Below are 21,957 nucleotides of genomic sequence, written 5' to 3'. Positions count from 1 at the left end.
TGCAGATAAAAATTATTTTGAATTTGCAACCTGGTGGAGTTTAGTATAGATGGACTAATAGAACAAGTCCCAGACACTGCTACAAAGCCCAAGCCGAAATATATTTTCAGAGCTAGATGCAGATAAAAATCATTTTGAATTTGCAAGCTGGTGGAGGTTAGTATAGATGGACTAATAGAACAAGTCCCACACACTGCTACAAGCCCAAACCCAAATATTTTTTCAGAGCTAGATGCAGATAAAAATTATTTTGAATTTGCAACCTGGTGGAGGTTAGTATAGATGGGCTAATAGAACAAGTCCCACACACTGCTACAAGCTGAAATATTTTTTCAGAGCTAGATGCAGTTAAAAATTATTTTGAATTTGCAACCTGGTGGAGGTTAGTATAGATGGACTAATAGAACAAGTCCCACACACTGCTACAAGCCCAAGCCCAAATATTATTTCAGAGCTAGATGCTAATAAAAATTATTTTGAAATTGCAACCTGGTGGAGGTTAGTATAGATGGACAAATAGAACAAGTCCCACACACTGCTACAAGCCAAAATATTTTTTCAGAGCTAGATGCAGAAAAAAATTGTTTTGAATTTGCAACCTGGTGGAGGTTAGTATAGATGGACTAATAGAACAAGTCCCACACACTGCTACAAGCCCAAGCCCAAATATTTTTTCAGAGCTAGATGCAGATAAAAATGATTTTGAATTTGCAACCTGGTGGAGGTTAGTATAGATGGACTAATAGAACAAGTTCCACACACTGCTACAAGCCAAAATATTTTTTCAGAGCTAGATGCAGATAAAAATTATTTTGAATTTGCAACCTGGTGGAGGTTAGTATAGATGGACTAATAGAACAAGTCCCACACACTGCTAGAAGCCGAAATATTTTTTCAGAGCTGGATGCAGCTAAAAATTATCTTGAATTTACAACCTGGTGGAGGTTAGTATAGATGGACTAATAGAACAAGTCCCACACACTGCTACAAGCAGAAATATTTTTTCAGAGCTAGCTGCAGAAAAAAATTATATTGAATTTGCAACCTGGTGGAGGTTAGTATAGATGGACTAATAGAACAAGTCCCACACACTGCTACAAGCCAAAATATTTTTTCAGAGCTAGATGCAGAAAAAAATTACATTGAATTTGCAACCTGGTGGAGGTTAGTATAGATGGACTAATAGAACAAGTCCCACACACTGCTACAAGCCAAAATATTTTTTCAGAGATAGATGCAGATAAAAATTATTTTGATTTTGCAACCTGGTGGAGGTTAGTATAGATGGACTAATAGAACAAGTCCCAGACACTGCTACAAAGCACAAGCCGAAATATTTTTTCAGAGCTAGATGCAGATAAAAATCATTTTGAATTTGCAAGCTGGTGGAGGTTAGTATAGATGGACTAATAGAACAAGTCCCACACACTGCTACAAGCCCAAGCCCAAATATTTTTTCAGAGCTAGATGCAGATAAAAATTATTTTGAATTTGCAACCTGGTGGAGGTTAGTATAGATGGGCTAATAGAACAAGTCCCACACACTGCTACAAGCCGAAATATTTTTTCAGAGCTAGATGCAGTTAAAAATTATTTTGAATTTGCAACCTGGTGGAGGTTAGTATAGATGGACTAATAGAACAAGTCCCACACACTGCTACAAGCCCAAGCCCAAATATTTTTTCAGAGCTAGATGCAAATAAAAATTATTTTGAATTTGCAACCTGGTGGAGGTTAGTATAGATGGACAAATAGAACAAGTCCCACACACTGCTACAAGCCAAAATATTTTTTCAGAGCTAGATGCAGAAAAAAATTGTTTTGAATTTGCAACCTGGTGGAGGTTAGTATAGATGGACTAATAGAACAAGTCCCACACACTGCTACAAGCCCAAGCCCAAATATTTTTTCAGAGCTAGATGCAGATAAAAATGATTTTGAATTTGCAACCTGGTGGAGGTTAGTATAGATGGACTAATAGAACAAGTTCCACACACTGCTACAAGCCAAAATATTTTTTCAGAGCTAGATGCAGATAAAAATTATTTTGAATTTGCAACCTGGTGGAGGTTAGTATAGATGGACTAATAGAACAAGTCCCACACACTGCTACAAGCCAAAATATTTTTTCAGAGCTAGATGCAGAAAAAAATTATATTGAATTTGCAACCTGGTGAAGGTTAGTATAGATGGACTAATAGAACAAGTCCCACACACTGCTACAAGCCAAAATATTTTTTCAGAGATAGATGCAGATAAAATTTATTTTGAATTTGCAACCTGGTGGAGGTTAGTATAGATGGACTAATAGAACAAGTCCCAGACACTGCTACAAAGCACAAGCCGAAATATTTTTTCAGAGCTAGATGCAGATAAAAATCATTTTGAATTTGCAAGCTGGTGGAGGTTAGTATAGATGGACTAATAGAACAAGTCCCACACACTGCTACAAGCCCAAGCCCAAATATTTTTTCAGAGCTAGATGCAGATAAAAATTATTTTGAATTTGCAACCTGGTGGAGGTTAGTATAGATGGGCTAATAGAACAAGTCCCACACACTGCTACAAGCCGAAATATTTTTTCAGAGCTAGATGCAGTTAAAAATTATTTTGAATTTGCAACCTGGTGGAGGTTAGTATAGATGGACTAATAGAACAAGTCCCACACACTGCTACAAGCCCAAGCCCAAATATTTTTTCAGAGCTAGATGCAAATAAAAATTATTTTGAATTTGCAACCTGGTGGAGGTTAGTATAGATGGACAAATAGAACAAGTCCCACACACTGCTACAAGCCAAAATATTTTTTCAGAGCTAGATGCAGAAAAAAATTGTTTTGAATTTGCAACCTGGTGGAGGTTTTTATAGATGGACTAATAGAACAAGTCCCACACACTGCTACAAGCCCAAGCCCAACTATTTTTTCAGAGCTAGATGCAGATAAAAATGATTTTGAATTTGCAACCTGGTGGAGGTTAGTATAGATGGACTAATAGAACAAGTTCCACACACTGCTACAAGCCAAAATATTTTTTCAGAGCTAGATGCAGATAAAAATTATTTTGAATTTGCAACCTGGTGGAGGTTAGTATAGATGGACTAATAGAACAAGTCCCACACACTGCTAGAAGCCGAAATATTGTTTCAGAGCTGGATGCAGCTAAAAATTATCTTGAATTTACAACCTGGTGGAGGTTAGTATAGATGGACTAATAGAACAAGTCCCACACACTGCTACAAGCCAAAATATTTTTTCAGAGCTAGATGCAGAAAAAAATTATATTGAATTTGCAACCTGGTGGAGGTTAGTATAGATGGACTAATAGAACAAGTCCCACACACTGCTACAAGCCAAAATATTTTTTCAGAGATAGATGCAGATAAAAATTATTTTGAATTTGCAACCTGGTGGAGGTTAGTATAGATGGACTAATAGAACAAGTCCCAGACACTGCTACAAAGCACAAGCCGAAATATTTTTTCAGAGCTAGATGCAGATAAAAATCATTTTGAATTTGCAAGCTGGTGGAGGTTAGTATAGATGGGCTAATAGAACAAGTCCCACACACTGCTACAAGCCGAAATATTTTTTCAGAGCTAGATGCAGTTAAAAATTATTTTGAATTTGCAACCTGGTGGAGGTTAGTATAGATGGACTAATAGAACAAGTCCCACACACTGCTACAAGCCAAAATATTTTTTCAGAGCTGGATGCAGCTAAAAATTATCTTGAATTTACAACCTGGTGGAGGTTAGTATAGATGGACTAATAGAACAAGTCCCACACACTGCTACAAGCAGAAATATTTTTTCAGAGCTAGCTGCAGAAAAAAATTATATTGAATTTGCAACCTGGTGGAGGTTAGTATAGATGGACTAATAGAACAAGTCCCACACACTGCTACAAGCCAAAATATTTTTTCAGAGCTAGATGCAGAAAAAAATTACATTGAATTTGCAACCTGGTGGAGGTTAGTATAGATGGACTAATAGAACAAGTCCCACACACTGCTACAAGCCAAAATATTTTTTCAGAGATAGATGCAGATAAAAATTATTTTGAATTTGCAACCTGGTGGAGGTTAGTATAGATGGACTAATAGAACAAGTCCCAGACACTGCTACAAAGCACAAGCCGAAATATTTTTTCAGAGCTAGATGCAGATAAAAATCATTTTGAATTTGCAAGCTGGTGGAGGTTAGTATAGATGGACTAATAGAACAAGTCCCACACACTGCTACAAGCCCAAGCCCAAATATTTTTTCAGAGCTAGATGCAGATAAAAATTATTTTGAATTTGCAACCTGGTGGAGGTTAGTATAGATGGGCTAATAGAACAAGTCCCACACACTGCTACAAGCCGAAATATTTTTTCAGAGCTAGATGCAGTTAAAAATTATTTTGAATTTGCAACCTGGTGGAGGTTAGTATAGATGGACTAATAGAACAAGTCCCACACACTGCTACAAGCCCAAGCCCAAATATTTTTTCAGAGCTAGATGCAAATAAAAATTATTTTGAATTTGCAACCTGGTGGAGGTTAGTATAGATGGACAAATAGAACAAGTCCCACACACTGCTACAAGCCAAAATATTTTTTCAGAGCTAGATGCAGAAAAAAATTGTTTTGAATTTGCAACCTGGTGGAGGTTAGTATAGATGGACTAATAGAAGAAGTCCCACACACTGCTACAAGCCCAAGCCCAAATATTTTTTCAGAGCTAGATGCAGATAAAAATGATTTTGAATTTGCAACCTGGTGGAGGTTAGTATAGATGGACTAATAGAACAAGTTCCACACACTGCTACAAGCCAAAATATTTTTTCAGAGCTAGATGCAGATAAAAATTATTTTGAATTTGCAACCTGGTGGAGGTTAGTATAGATGGACTAATAGAACAAGTCCCACACACTGCTACAAGCCAAAATATTTTTTCAGAGCTAGATGCAGAAAAAAATTATATTGAATTTGCAACCTGGTGAAGGTTAGTATAGATGGACTAATAGAACAAGTCCCACACACTGCTACAAGCCAAAATATTTTTTCAGAGATAGATGCAGATAAAATTTATTTTGAATTTGCAACCTGGTGGAGGTTAGTATAGATGGACTAATAGAACAAGTCCCAGACACTGCTACAAAGCACAAGCCGAAATATTTTTTCAGAGCTAGATGCAGATAAAAATCATTTTGAATTTGCAAGCTGGTGGAGGTTAGTATAGATGGACTAATAGAATAAGTCCCACACACTGCTACAAGCCCAAGCCCAAATATTTTTTCAGAGCTAGATGCAGATAAAAATTATTTTGAATTTGCAACCTGGTGGAGGTTAGTATAGATGGGCTAATAGAACAAGTCCCACACACTGCTACAAGCCGAAATATTTTTTCAGAGCTAGATGCAGTTAAAAATTATTTTGAATTTGCAACCTGGTGGAGGTTAGTATAGATGGACTAATAGAACAAGTCCCACACACTGCTACAAGCCCAAGCCCAAATATTTCTAAAGAGCTAGATGCAGATAAAAATGATTTTGAATTTGCAACCTGGTGGAGGTTAGTATAGATGGACTAATAGAACAAGTTCCACACACTGCTACAAGCCAAAACATTTTTTCAGAGCTAGATGCAGATAAAAATTATTTTGAATTTGCAACCTGGTGGAGGTTAGTATAGATGGACTAATAGAACAAGTCCCACACACTGCTAGAAGCCGAAATATTGTTTCAGAGCTGGATGCAGCTAAAAATTATCTTGAATTTACAACCTGGTGGAGGTTAGTATAGATGGACTAATAGAACAAGTCCCACACACTGCTACAAGCCAAAATATTTTTTCAGAGCTAGATGCAGAAAAAAATTATATTGAATTTGCAACCTGGTGGAGGTTAGTATAGATGGACTAATAGAACAAGTCCCACACACTGCTACAAGCCAAAATATTTTTTCAGAGATAGATGCAGATAAAAATTATTTTGAATTTGCAACCTGGTGGAGGTTAGTATAGATGTACTAATAGAACAAGTCCCAGACACTGCTACAAAGCACAAGCCGAAATATTTTTTCAGAGCTAGATGCAGATAAAAATCATTTTGAATTTGCAAGCTGGTGGAGGTTAGTATAGATGGGCTAATAGAACAAGTCCCACACACTGCTACAAGCCGAAATATTTTTTCAGAGCTAGATGCAGTTAAAAATTATTTTGAATTTGCAACCTGGTGGAGGTTAGTATAGATGGACTAATAGAACAAGTCCCACACACTGCTACAATCCCAAGCCCAAATATTTTTTCAGAGCTAGATGCAAATAAAAATTATTTTGAATTTGCAACCTGGTGGAGGTTAGTATAGATGGACTAATAGAACAAGTCCCACACACTGCTACAAGCCAAAATATTTTTTCAGAGCTAGATGCAGATAAAAATTATATTGAATTTGCAACCTGGTGAAGGTAAGTATAGATGGACTAATAGAACAAGTCCCACACATTGCTACAAGCCGAAATAATTTTTCAGAGCTAGATGCAGAAAAAAATTATATTGAATTTGCAACCTGGTGGAGGTTAGTATAGATGGACTAATAGAACAAGTCCCACACACTGCTACAAGCCAAAATATTTTTTCAGAGCTAGATGGACAAAAAAATTATATTGAATTTGCAACCTGGTGGAGGTTAGTATAGATGGACAAATAGAACAAGTCCCACACACTGCTACAAGCAGAAATATTTTTTCAGAGCTAGATGCAGAAAAAAATTGTTTTGAATTTGCAACCTGGTGGAGGTTAGTATAGATGGACTAATAGAACAAGTCCCACACACTGCTACAAGCCCAAGCCCAAATATTTTTTCAGGGCTAGATGCAGATAAAAATGATTTTGAATTTGCAACCTGGAGGAGGTTAGTATAGATGGACTAATAGAACAAGTCCCACACACTGCTACAAGCCCAAGCCCAAATATTTTTTCAGAGCTAGATGCAGATAAAATTTATTTTGAATTTGCAACCTGATGGAGGTTAGTATAGATGGGCTAATAGAACAAGTCCCACACACTGCTACAAGCCGAAATATTTTTTCAGAGCTAGATGCAGTTAAAAATTATTTTGAATTTGCAACCTGGTGGAGGTTAGTATAGATGGACTAATAGAACAAGTCCCACACACTGCTACAAGCCCAAGCCCAAATATTTTTTCAGAGCTAGATGCAAATGAAAATTATTTTGAATTTGCAACCTGGTGGAGGTTAGTATAGATGGACTAATAGAACAAGTCCCACACACTGCTATAAGCCAAAATATTTTTTCAGAGCTAGATGCAGATAAAAATTATTTTGAATTTGCAACCTGGTGAAGGTAAGTATAGATGGACTAATAGAACAAGTCCCACACACTGCTACAGGCCGAAATAATTTTTCAGAGCTAGATGCAGAAAAAAATTATATTGAATTTGCAACCTGGTGGAGGTTAGTATAGATGGACTAATAGAACAAGTCCCAGACACTGCTACAAGCCAAAATATTTTTTCAGAGCTAGATGGACAAAAAAATTATATTGAATTTGCAACCTGGTGGAGGTTAGTATAGATGGACAAATAGAACAAGTCCCACACACTGCTACAAGCAGAAATATTTTTTCAGAGCTAGATGCAGAAAAAAATTGTTTTGAATTTGCAACCTGGTGGAGGTTAGTATAGATGGACTAATAGAACAAGTCCCACACACTGCTACAAGCCCAAGCCCAAATATTTTTTCAGGGCTAGATGCAGATAAAAATGATTTTGAATTTGCAACCTGGTGGAGGTTAGTATAGATGGACTAATAGAACAAGTCCCACACACTGCTACAAGCCCAAGCCCAAATATTTTTTCAGAGCTAGATGCAGATAAAATTTATTTTGAATTTGCAACCTGATGGAGGTTAGTATAGATGGGCTAATAGAACAAGTCCCACACACTGCTACAAGCCGAAATATTTTTTCAGAGCTAGATGCAGTTAAAAATTATTTTGAATTTGCAACCTGGTGGAGGTTAGTATAGATGGACTAATAGAGCAAGTCCCACACACTGCTACAAGCCCAAGCCCAAATATTTTTTCAGAGCTAGATGCAAATGAAAATTATTTTGAATTTGCAACCTGGTGGAGGTTAGTATAGATGGACTAATAGAACAAGTCCCACACACTGCTACAAGCCAAAATATTTTTTCAGAGCTAGATGCAGATAAAAATTATTTTGAATTTGCAACCTGGTGAAGGTAAGTATAGATGGACTAATAGAACAAGTCCCACACACTGCTACAGGCCGAAATAATTTTTCAGAGCTAGATGCAGAAAAAAATTATATTGAATTTGCAACCTGGTGGAGGTTAGTATAGATGGACTAATAGAACAAGTCCCACACACTGCTACAAGCCAAAATATTTTTTCAGAGCTAGATGGACAAAAAAATTATATTGAATTTGCAACCTGGTGGAGGTTAGTATAGATGGACAAATAGTACAAGTCCCACACACTGCTACAAGCCAAAATATTTTTTCAGAGCTAGATGCAGAAAAAAATTGTTTTGAATTTGCAACCTGGTGGAGGTTAGTATAGATGGACTAATAGAACAAGTCCCACACACTGCTACAAGCCCAAGCCCAAATATTTTTTCAGAGCTAGATGCAGATAAAAATGATTTTGAATTTGCAACCTGGTGGAGGTTAGTATAGATGGACTAATATAACAAGTTCCACACACTGCTACAAGCCAAAATATTTTTTCAGAGCTAGATGCAGATAAAAATTATATTGAATTTGCAACCTGGTGGAGGTTAGTGTATATGGACTAATAGAACAAGTCCCACACACTGCTAGAAGCCGAAATATTTTTTAAGAGCTGGATGCAGCTAAAAATTATCTTGAATTTGCAACCTGGTGGAGGTTAGTATAGATGGACTAATAGAACAAGTCCCACACACTGCTACAAGCCGAAATAATTTTCAGAGATAGATGGAGCTAAAAATTATTTTGAATTTGCAACCTGGTGGAGGTTAGTATAGATGGACTAATAGAACAAGTTCCAGACACTGCTACAGAGCCCAAGCCGAAATATTTTTTCAGAGCTAGATGCAGATAAAAATCATTTTGAATTTCCAACCTGGTGGAGGTTAGTATAGATGGACTAATAGAACAAGTCCCAGACACTGCTACAAAGCCCAAGCCGAAATATTTTTTCAGAGCTAGATGCAGCTAAAAATTATTTTGAATTTGCAACCTGGTGGAGGTTAGTATAGATGGACTAATAGAACAAGTCCCAGACACTGCTAAAAAGCCCAAGCCGAAATATTTTTTCAGAGCTAGATGCAGATAAAAATCATTTTGAATTTGCAACATGGTGGAGGTTAGTATAGATGGACTAATAGAACAAGTCCCACACACTGCTACAAGCCCAAGCCCAAATATTTTTTCAGAGCTAGATGCAGATAAAAATTATTTTGAATTTGCAACCTGGTGGAGGTTAGTATAGATGGACAAATAGAACAAGTCCCACACACTGCTACAAGCAGAAATATTTTTTGAGAGCTAGCTGCAGAAAAAAAATATTTTGAATTTGCAACCTGGTGGAGGTTAGTATAGATGGACTAATAGAACAAGTCCCACACACTGCTACAAGCCAAAATATTTTTTCAGAGCTAGATGCAGAAAAAAATTATATTGAATTTGCAACCTGGTGGAGGTTAGTATAGATGGACTAATAGAACAAGTCCCACACACTGCTACAAGCCGAAATAATTTTCAGAGATAGATGCAGCTAAAAATTATTTTGAATTTGCAACCTGGTGGAGGTTAGTATAGATGGACTAATAGAACAAGTTCCAGACACTGCTACAAAGCCCAAGCCGAAATATTTTTTCAGAGCTAGATGCAGATAAAAATCATTTTGAATTTCCAACCTGGTTGAGGTTAGTATAGATGGACTAATAGAACAAGTCCCACACACTGCTACAAGCCCAAGCCCAAATATTTTTTCAGAGCTAGATGCAGATAAAAATTATTTTGAATTTGCAACCTGGTGGAGGTTAGTATAGATGGGCTAATAGAACAAGTCCCACACATTGATACAAGTCGAAATATTTTTTCAGCGCTAGATGCAGATAAAAATTATTTTGAATTTGCAACCTGGTGGAGGTTAGTATAGATGGACTAATAGAACAAGTCCCAGACACTGCTACAATGCCCAAGCCGAAATATTTTTTCAGAGCTAGATGCAGATAAAAATTATTTTGAATTTGCTACCTGGTGGAGGTTAGTATAAATGGATCAATAGAACAATCCCACACACTGCTAGAAGCCGAAATATTTTTTCAGAGCTGGATGCAGCTAAAAATTATCTTGAATTTGCAACCTGGTGGAGGTTAGTATAGATGGACTAATAGAACAAGTCCCACACACTGCTACAAGCAGAAATATTTTTTCAGAGCTAGCTGCAGAAAAAAATTATATTGAATTTGCAACCTGGTGGAGGTTAGTATAGATGGACTAATAGAACAAGTCCCACACACTGCTACAAGCCAAAATATTTTTTCAGAGCTAGATGCAGAAAAAAATTATATTGAATTTGCAACCTGGTGGAGGTTAGTATAGATGGACTAATAGAACAAGTCCCACACACTTCTAGAAGCCGAAATATTTTTTCAGAGCTAGATGCAGCTAAAAATTATTTTGAATTTGCAACCTGGTGGAGGTTAGTATAGATGGACTAATAGAACAAGTCCCAGACACTGCTACAAAGCCCAAGCCGAAATATTTTTTTAGGGCTAGATGCAGATAAAATTCATTTTGAATTTGCAACCTGGTGGAGGTTAGTATAGATGGACTAATAGAAAAAGTCCCACACACTGCTACAAGCCCAAGCCCAAATATTTTTTCAGAGCTAGATGCAGATAAAAATTATTTTGAATTTGCAACCTGGTGGAGGTTAGTATAGATGGACTAATAGAACAAGTCCCACACACTGCTACAAGCCAAAATATTTTTTCAGAGCTAGATGCAGAAAAAAATTGTTTTGAATTTGCAACCTGGTGGAGGTTAGTATAGATGGACTAATAGAATAAGTCCCACACACTGCTACAAGCACAAGCCCAAATATTTTTTCAGAGCTAGATGCAGATAAAAATTATTTTGAATTTGCAACCTGGTGGAGGTTACTATAGATGGACTAATAGAACAAGTCCCCCACACTGCTACAAGCCGAAATATTTTTTCAGAGCTAGATGCAGATAAAAATTATTTTGAATTTGCAACCTGGTGGAGGTTAGTATAGATGGACTAATAGAACAAGTCCCACACACTGCTACAAACAGAAATATTTTTTTCAGAGATAGATGCAGCTAAAAATTATTTTGAATTTGCAACCTGGTGGAGGTTAGTATAGATGGACTAATAGAACAAGTCCCACACACTGCTACAGGCCGAAATATTTTTTCAGAGCTAGATGCAGATAAAAATTATATTGAATTTGCAACCTGGTGGAGGTCAGTATAGATGGACTAATAGAACAAGTCCCACACACTGCTACAAGCCAAAATATTTTTTCAGAGCTAGATGCAGAAAAAAATTATATTGAATTTGCAACCTGGTGGAGGTTAGTAAAGATGGACTAATAGAACAAGTCCCACACACTGCTACAAGCAGAAATATTTTTTCAGAGCTAGCTGCAGAAAAAAATTATATTGAATTTGCAACCTGGTGGAGGTTAGTATAGATGGACTAATAGAACAAGTCCCACACACTGCTACAAGCCAAAATATTTTTTCAGAGCTAGATGCAGAAAAAAATTATATTGAATTTGCAACCTGGTGGAGGTTAGTATAGATGGACTAATAGAACAAGTCCCACACACTTCTAGAAGCCGAAATATTTTTTCAGAGCTAGATGCAGCTAAAAATTATTTTGAATTTGCAACCTGGTGGAGGTTAGTATAGATGGACTAATAGAACAAGTCCCAGACACTGCTACAAAGCCCAAGCCGCAATATTTTTTCAGAGCTAGATGCAGATAAAATTCATTTTGAATTTGCAAACTGGTGGAGGTTAGTATAGATGGACTAATAGAACAAGTCCCACACACTGCTACAAGCCCAAGCCCAAATATTTTTTCAGAGCTAGATGCAGATAAAAATTATTTTGAATTTGCAACCTGGTGGAGGTTAGTATAGATGGACAAATAGAACAAGTCCCACACACTACTACAAGCAGAAATATTTTTTCAGAGCTAGCTGCAGAAAAAAATTATATTGAATTTGCAACCTGGTGGAGGTTAGTATAGATGGACTAATAGAACAACTCCCACACACTGCTACAAGCCAAAATATTTTTTCAGAGCTAGATGCAGAAAAAAATTGTTTTGAATTTGCAACCTGGTGGAGGTTAGTATAGATGTACTAATAGAATAAGTCCCACACACTGCTACAAGCACAAGCCCAAATATTTTTTCAGAGCTAGATGCAGATAAAAATAATTTTGAATTTGCAACCTGGTGGAGGTTAGTATAGATGGACTAATAGAACAAGTCCCACACACTGTTACAAGCCGAAATATTTTTTCAGAGCTAGATGCCGATAAAAATTATTTTGAATTTGCAACCTGGTGGAGGTTAGTATTCATGGACTAATAGAACAAGTCCCACACACTGCTACAAACAGAAATATTTTTTTCAGAGCTAGATGCAGCTAAAAATTATTTTGAATTTGCAACCTGGTGGAGGTTAGTATAGATGGACTAATAGAACAAGTCCCACACACTGCTACAGGCCGAAATATTTTTTCAGAGCTAGAGGCAGAAAAAAATTATATTGAATTTGCAACCTGGTGGAGGTTAGTATAGATGGACTAATAGAACAAGTCCCACACACTGCTACAAGCCAAAATATTTTTTCAGAGCTAGATGAAGAAAAAAATTATATTGAATTTGCAACCTGGTGGAGTTTAGTATAGATGGACTTATAGAACAAGTCCCACACACTGCTACAAGCCAAAATATTTTTTCAGAGCTAGATGCAGATAAAAATTATTTTGAATTTGCAACCTGGTGGAGGTTAGTATAGATGGACTAATAGAACAAGTCCCACACACTGCTACAAGCCAAAATATTTTTTCAGAGCTAGCTGCAGATAAAAATTATTTTGAATTTGCAACCTGGTGGAGGTTAGTATAGATGGACTAATAGAACAAGTCCCACACACTGCTACAAGCCGAAATATTGTTTCAGAGCTAGATGCAGAAAAAAATTATATTAAATTTGCACCCTGGTGGAGGTTAGTATAGATGGACTAATAGAACAAGTCCCACACACTGCTACAAGCCAAAATATTTTTTCAGAGCTAGATGCAGAAAAAAATTGTTTTGAATTTGCAACCTGGTGGAGGTTAGTATAGATGGACTAATAGAATAAGTCCCACACACTGCTACAAGCACAAGCCCAAATATTTTTTCAGAGCTAGATGCAGATAAAAATTATTTTGAATTTGCAACCTGGTGGAGGTTACTATAGATGGACTAATAGAACAAGTCCCACACACTGCTACAAACAGAAATATTTTTTCAGAGCTAGATGCAGATAAAAATTATTTTGAATTTGCAACCTGGTGGAGGTTAGTATAGATGGACTAATAGAACAAGTCCCACTCAGTGCTACAAGCCAAAGCCCAAATATTTTTTCAGAGCTAGATGCAGATAAAAATTATTTTGAATTTGCAACCTGGTAGAGGTTAGTATAGATGGAGTAATAGGGCAAGTCCCACACACTGCTAAAATTCAAAATATTTTTTCAGAGCTAGATGCAGATAAAAATTATTTTGAATTTGCAACCTGGTGGAGGTTAGTATAGATGGACTAAGAGAACAAGTCCCACACACTGCTACAAGCCCAAGCCCAAATATTTTTTCAGACCTAGATGCAGATAAAAATCATTTTGAGTTTGCAACCTGGTGGAGGTTAGTATAGATGGACTAATAGAACAAGTCCAACACACTGCTACAAGCCCAAGCCCAAATATTTTTTCAGAGCTAGATACAGATAAAAATTATTTTGTATTTGCAACCTGGTGGAGGTTAGTATAGATGGACTAATAGAACAAGTCCCACACACTGCTACAAGCCGAAATATTTTTTCAGAGCTAGATGCAGATAAAAATTATTTTGAAATTGCAACCTGGTGTTGGTTAGTATAGATGGACTATTAGAACAAGTCCCACACACTGCTACAAGCACAAGCCCAAATATTTTTTCAGAGCTAGATGCAGATAAAAATTATTTTGAATTTGCAACCTGGTGGAGGTTAGTATAGATGGACTAATAGAACAAGTCCCACACACTGCTACATGCCGAAATATTTTTTCAGAGCTAGATGCAGATAAAAATTATTTTGAATTTGCAACCTGGTGGAAGTTAGTATAGATGGACTAATAGAACAAGTCCCACACACTGCTACAAACCTAAATATTTTTTTCAGAGCTAGATGCAGCTAAAAATTATTTTGAATTTGCAACCTGGTGGGGGTTAGTATAGATGGACTAATAGAACAAGTCCCACACACTGCTACAGGCCGAAATATTTTTCAGAGCTAGATGCAGAAAAAAATTATATTGAATTTGCAACCTGGTGGAGGTTAGTATAGATGGACTAATAGAACAAGTCCCACACACTGCTACAAGCCAAAATATTTTTTCAGAGCTAGATGCAGAAAAAAATTATATTGAATTTGCAACCTGGTGGAGGTTAGTATAGTTGGACTTATAGAACAAGTCCCACACACTGCTACAAGCCGAAATATTTTTTCAGAGCTAGATGCAGATAAAAATTATTTTGAATTTGCAACCTGGTGGAGGTTAGTATAGATGGACTAATAGAACAAGTCCCACACACTGCTACAAGCCCAAACCCAAATATTTTTTCAAACCTAGATGCAGATAAAAATCATTTTGAGTTTGCAACCTGGTGGAGGTTAGTATAGATGGACTAATAGAACAAGTCCCACACACTGCTACATGCCCAAGCCCAAATATTTTTTCAGTGCTAGATGCAGATAAAAAATTATATTGAATTTGCAACCTGGTGGAGGTTAGTATAGATGGATTAATAGAACAAGTCCCACACACTGCTACAAGCCGAAATATTTTTTCAGAGCTAGATGCAGATAAAAATTATTTTGAATTTGCAACCTGGTGGAGGTAAGTATAGATGGACTAATAGAACGAGTCCCACACACTGATAGAAGCCCAAATATTTTTTCAGAGCTAGATGCAGAAAAAAATTATATTGAATTTGCAACCTGGTGGAGGTTAGTATAGATGGACTAATAGAACAAGTCCCACACACTGCTACAAGCCAAAATATTTTTTCAGAGCTAGATGCAGAAACAAATTATATTTAATTTGCAACCTGGTGGAGGTCAGTATAGATGGACTAATAGAACAAAACAAACACACTGCTACAAGTACAAGCCCAAATATTTTTTCCGAGCTAGATGCAGATAAAAATCATTTTGAGTTTGCAACCTGGTGGAGGTTAGTATAGATGGACTAATAGAACAAGTCCCACACACTGCTACAAGCCCAAGCCCAAATATTTTTTCAGAGCTAGATGCAGATAAAAATTATTTTGTATTTGCAACCTGGTGGAGGTTAGTATAGATGTACTAATAGAACAAGTCCCACACAGTGCTACAAGCCGAAATATTTTTTCAGAGCTAAATGCAGATAAAAATTATTTTGAATTTGCAACCTGGTGGAGGTTAGTATAGATGGACTAATAGAACAAATCCCACACACTGCTACAAGCACAAGCCCAAATATTTTTTCAGAGCTAGGTGCAGATAAAAATTATTTTGAATTTGCAACCTGGTGGAGGTTAGTATAGATGGACTAATAGAACAAGTCCCACACACTGCTACATGCCGAAATATTTTTTCAGAGCTAGATGCATATAAAAATTATTTTGAATTTGCAACCTGGTGGAGGTTAGTATAGATGGACTAATAGAACAAGTCCCACACACTGCTACAAACCTAAATATTTTTTTCAGAGCTAGATGCAGATAAAAATTATTTTGAATTTGCAACCTGGTGGAGGTAAGTATAGATGGACTAATAGAACAAGTCCCACACACTGCTACAAGCCGAAATATTTTTTCAGAGCTAGATGCAGAAACAAATTATATTTAATTTGCAACCTGGTGGAGGTCAGTATAGATGGACTAATAGATCAAAACTATCACACTGCTACAAGCCCAAGCTCAAATATTTTTTCCGAGCTAGATGCAGATAAAAATTATTTTGAATTTGCAACCTGGTGGAGGTTAGTATAGATGGATGAATAGAACAAGTCCCACACACTGCTACAAGCCAAAATATTTTTTCAGAGCTAGATGCAAATAAAAATTATTTTGAATTTGCAACCTGGTGGAGGTTAGTATAGATGGACTAAGAGAACAAATCCAACACACTGCTACAAGTCCAAGCCCAAATATTTTTTCAGCCCTAGATGCAGATAAAAATCATTTTGAGTTTGCAACCTGGTGGAGGTTAGTATAGATAGACTAATAGAACAAGTCCCACACACTACTACAAGCCCAAGCCCAAATATTTTTTCAGAGCTAGATGCAGATAAAAATTATTTTGTATTTGCAACCTGGTGAAGGTTAGTATAGATGTACTAATAGAACAAGTCCCACATACTGCTACAAGCCGAAATATTTTTTCAGAGCTAGATGCAGATAAAAATTATTTTGAATTTGCAACCTGGTGGAGGTTAGTATAGATGGGCTAATAGAACAAGTCCCACACACTGCTACAAGCCCAAGCCCAAATATTTTTTCAGAGCTAGATGCAGATAAAAATTATTTTGAATTTGCAACCTGGTGGAGGTTAATATAGATGGACTAATAGAACAAGTCCCACACACTGCTAAAAGCTGAAATATTTTTTCAGAGCTAGATGCAGATAAAAATTATTTTGAATTTGCAACCTGGTGGAGGTAAGTATAGATGGACTAATAGAACAAGTCCCACACACTGATACAAGCCCGAATATTTTTTCAGAGCTAGATGCAGAAAAAAATTATATTGAATTTGCAACCTGGTGGAGGTCAGTATAGATGGACTAATAGAACAAAACTAACACACTGCTACAAGCCCAAGCCCAAATATTTTTTCTGAGCTAGATGCAGATAAAAATTATTTTGAATTTGCAACCTGGTGGAGGTTAGTATAGATGGACTAATAGAACAAGTCCCACACACTGCTACAAGCCAAAATATTTTTTCAGAGCTAGATGCAGATAAAAATTATTTTGAATTTGCAACCTGGTGGAGGTTAGTATAGATGGACTAATAGAACATATCCCACACACTGCTACAAGCCAAAATATTTTTTCAGAGCTAGATAGAGATAAAAATTATTTTGAATTTGCAACCTGGTGAAGGTTAGTATAGATGGACTAATAGAACAAGTCCCACACACTGCTACAAGCTGAAATATTTTTTCACATCTAGATGCAGAAAAAAATTGTATTGAATTTGCAACCTGGTGGAGGTTAGTATAGATGGACTAATAGAACAAGTCCCACACACTGCTACAAGCCGAAATATTTTTTCAGAGCTAGATGCAGAAAAAAATTATATTGAATTTGCTACCTGGTGGTGGTTAGTATAGATGGACTAATAGAACAAGTCCCACACATTGCTACAAGCCGAAATATTTTTTCAGAGCTAGATGCAGATAAAAATTATTTTGAATTTGCAACCTGGTGGAGGTTAGTATAGATGGACTAATAGAACAAGTGCCACACACTGCTACAAGCCCAAGCCCAAATATTTTTTCAGAGCAAGATGCAGATAAAAATTATTTTGAATTTGCAACCTGGTGGAGGTTAGTATAGATGGACTAATAGAACAAGTCCCACACACTGCTACAAGCCGAAATATTTTTTCAGAGCTAGATGCAGATAAAAATTATCTTGAATTTGCAACCTGGTGGAGGTTAGTTTAGATGGACTAATAGAACAAATCCCACACACTGCTACAAGCCGAAATATTTTTTCAGAGCTAGATGCAGAAAAAAATTATATTGAATTTGCAACCTGGTGGAGGTTAGTATAGATTGACTAATAGAACAAGACCCACACACTGCTACAAGCCCAAGCCCAATAATTTTTTCAGAGCTAGATGCAGAAAAAAATTATATTGAATTTGCAACCTGGTGGAGGTTAGTATAGATGTACTAATAGAACAAGTCCCACACACTGCTACAAGGCAAAATATTTTTTCAGAGCTAGATGCAGAAAAAAATTATATTGAATTTGCAACCTGGTGGAAGTCAGTATAGATGGACTAATAGAACAAAACTAACACACTGCTACAAGCCCAAGCCCAAATATTTTTTCTGAGCTAGATGCAGATTAAAATTATTTGGAATTTGCAACCTGGTGGAGGTTAGTATAGATGGACTAATAGAACAAGTCCCACACACTGCTACAAGCCAAAATATTTTTTCAGAGCTAGATGCAGATAAAAATTATTTTGAATTTGCAACCTGGTGGAGGTTAGTATAGATGGACTAATAGAACAAGTCCCACACACTGCTACAAGCCAAAATATTTTTTCAGAGCTAGATGTAGATAAAAATTATTTTGAATTTGCAACCTGGTGAAGGTTAGTATAGATGGACTAATAGAACAAGTCCCACACACTGCTACAAGCCGAAATATTTTTTCAGAACTAGATGCAGATAAAAATTATCTTGAATTTGCAACCTGTTGGAGGTTAGTTTAGTTGGACTAATAGAACAAATCCCACACACTGCTACAAGCCGAAATATTTTTTCAGAGCTAGATGCAGAAAAAAATTATATTGAATTTGCAACCTGGTGGAGGTTAGTATAGATGGACTAATAGAACAAGACCCACACACTGCTACAAGCCCAAGCCCAATAATTTTTTCAGAGCTAGATGCAGAAAAAAATTATATTGAATTTGCAACCTGGTGGAGGTTAGTATAGATGTACTAATAGAACAAGTCCCACACACTGCTACAAGGCAAAATATTTTTTCAGAGCTAGATGCAGAAAAAAATTATATTGAATTTGCAACCTGGTGGAAGTCAGTATAGATGGACTAATAGAACAAAACTAACACACTGCTACAAGCCCAAGCCCAAATATTTTTTCCGAGCTAGATGCAGATTAAAATTATTTGGAATTTGCAACCTGGTGGAGGTTAGTATAGATGGACTAATAGAACAAGTCCCACACACTGCTACAAGCCAAAATATTTTTTCAGAGCTAGATGCAGATAAAAATTATTTTGAATTTGCAACCTGGTGGAGGTTAGTATAGATGGACGAATAGAACATGTCCCACACACTGCTACAAGCCAAAATATTTTTTCAGAGCTAGATGCAGATAAAAATTATTTTGAATTTGCAACCTGGTGAAGGTTAGTATAGATGGACTAATAGAACAAGTCCCACACACTGCTACAAGCTGAAATATTTTTTCACAGCTAGATGCAGAAAAAAATTGTATTGAATTTGCAACCTGGTGGAGGTTAGTATAGATGGACTAATAGAACAAGTCCCACACACTGTTACAAGCCGAAATATTTTTTCAGAGCTAGATGCAGAAAAAAATTATATTGAATTTGCTACCTGGTGGAGGTTAGTATAGATGGACTAATAGAACAAGTCCCACACATTGCTACAAGCCGAAATATTTTTTCAGAGCTAGATGCAGATAAAAATTATTTTGAATTTGCAAGCTGGTGGAGGATTGTATAGATGGACTAATAGAACAAGTGCCACACACTGCTACAAGCCCAAGCCCAAATATTTTTTCAGAGCAAGATGCAGATAAAAATTATTTTGAATTTGCAACCTGGTGGAGGTTAGTATAGATGGACTAATAGAACAAGTCCCACACACTGCTACAAGCCGAAATATTTTTTCAGAGCTAGATGCAGATAAAAATTATCTTGAATTTGCAACCTGGTGGAGGTTAGTTTAGATGGACTAATAGAACAAGTCCCACACACTGCTACAAGCCGAAATATTTTTTCAGAGCTAGATGCAGAAAAAAATTATATTGAATTTGCAACCTGGTGGAGGTTAGTATAGATTGACTAATAGAACAAGACCCACACACTGCTACAAGCCCAAGCCCAATAATTTTTTCAGAGCTAGATGCAGAAAAAAATTATATTGAATTTGCAACCTGGTGGAGGTTAGTATAGATGTACTAATAGAACAAGTCCCACACACTGCTACAAGGCAAAATATTTTTTCAGAGCTAGATGCAGAAAAAAATTATATTGAATTTGCAACCTGGTGGAAGTCAGTATAGATGGACTAATAGAACAAAACTAACACACTGCTACAAGCCCAAGCCCAAATATTTTTTCTGAGCTAGATGCAGATTAAAATTATTTGGAATTTGCAACCTGGTGGAGGTTAGTATAGATGGACTAATAGAACAAGTCCCACACACTGCTACAAGCCAAAATATTTTTTCAGAGCTAGATGCAGATAAAAATTATTTTGAATTTGCAACCTGGTGGAGGTTAGTATAGATGGACTAATAGAACAAGTCCCACACACTGCTACAAGCCAAAATATTTTTTCAGAGCTAGATGTAGATAAAAATTATTTTGAATTTGCAACCTGGTGAAGGTTAGTATAGATGGACTAATAGAACAAGTCCCACACACTGCTACAAGCCGAAATATTTTTTCAGAACTAGATGCAGATAAAAATTATCTTGAATTTGCAACCTGTTGGAGGTTAGTTTAGTTGGACTAATAGAACAAATCCCACACACTGCTACAAGCCGAAATATTTTTTCAGAGCTAGATGCAGAAAAAAATTATATTGAATTTGCAACCTGGTGGAGGTTAGTATAGATGGACTAATAGAACAAGACCCACACACTGCTACAAGCCCAAGCCCAATAATTTTTTCAGAGCTAGATGCAGAAAAAAATTATATTGAATTTGCAACCTGGTGGAGGTTAGTATAGATGTACTAATAGAACAAGTCCCACACACTGCTACAAGGCAAAATATTTTTTCAGAGCTAGATGCAGAAAAAAATTATATTGAATTTGCAACCTGGTGGAAGTCAGTATAGATGGACTAATAGAACAAAACTAACACACTGCTACAAGCCCAAGCCCAAATATTTTTTCCGAGCTAGATGCAGATTAAAATTATTTGGAATTTGCAACCTGGTGGAGGTTAGTATAGATGGACTAATAGAACAAGTCCCACACACTGCTACAAGCCAAAATATTTTTTCAGAGCTAGATGCAGATAAAAATTATTTTGAATTTGCAACCTGGTGGAGGTTAGTATAGATGGACTAATAGAACATGTCCCACACACTGCTACAAGCCAAAATATTTTTTCAGAGCTAGATGCAGATAAAAATTATTTTGAATTTGCAACCTGGTGAAGGTTAGTATAGATGGACTAATAGAACAAGTCCCACACACTGCTACAAGCTGAAATATTTTTTCACAGCTAGATGCAGAAAAAAATTGTATTGAATTTGCAACCTGGTGGAGGTTAGTATAGATGGACTAATAGAACAAGTCCCACACACTGTTACAAGCCGAAATATTTTTTCAGAGCTAGATGCAGAAAAAAATTATATTGAATTTGCTACCTGGTGGAGGTTAGTATAGATGGACTAATAGAACAAGTCCCACACATTGCTACAAGCCGAAATATTTTTTCAGAGCTAGATGCAGATAAAAATTATTTTGAATTTGCAAGCTGGTGGAGGATTGTATAGATGGACTAATAGAACAAGTGCCACACACTGCTACAAGCCCAAGCCCAAATATTTTTTCAGAGCAAGATGCAGATAAAAATTATTTTGAATTTGCAACCTGGTGGAGGTTAGTATAGATGGACTAATAGAACAAGTCCCACACACTGCTACA

The sequence above is a fragment of the Phyllobates terribilis genome, unplaced genomic scaffold (genome assembly GCF_046119375.1).
Source record: "Phyllobates terribilis strain yellow unplaced genomic scaffold, ASM4611937v1 Scaffold_3__8_contigs__length_932513732, whole genome shotgun sequence".
Lineage (NCBI taxonomy): Eukaryota > Metazoa > Chordata > Amphibia > Anura > Dendrobatidae > Phyllobates > Phyllobates terribilis.
Note: the sequence above shows the minus strand (reverse complement) of the source record.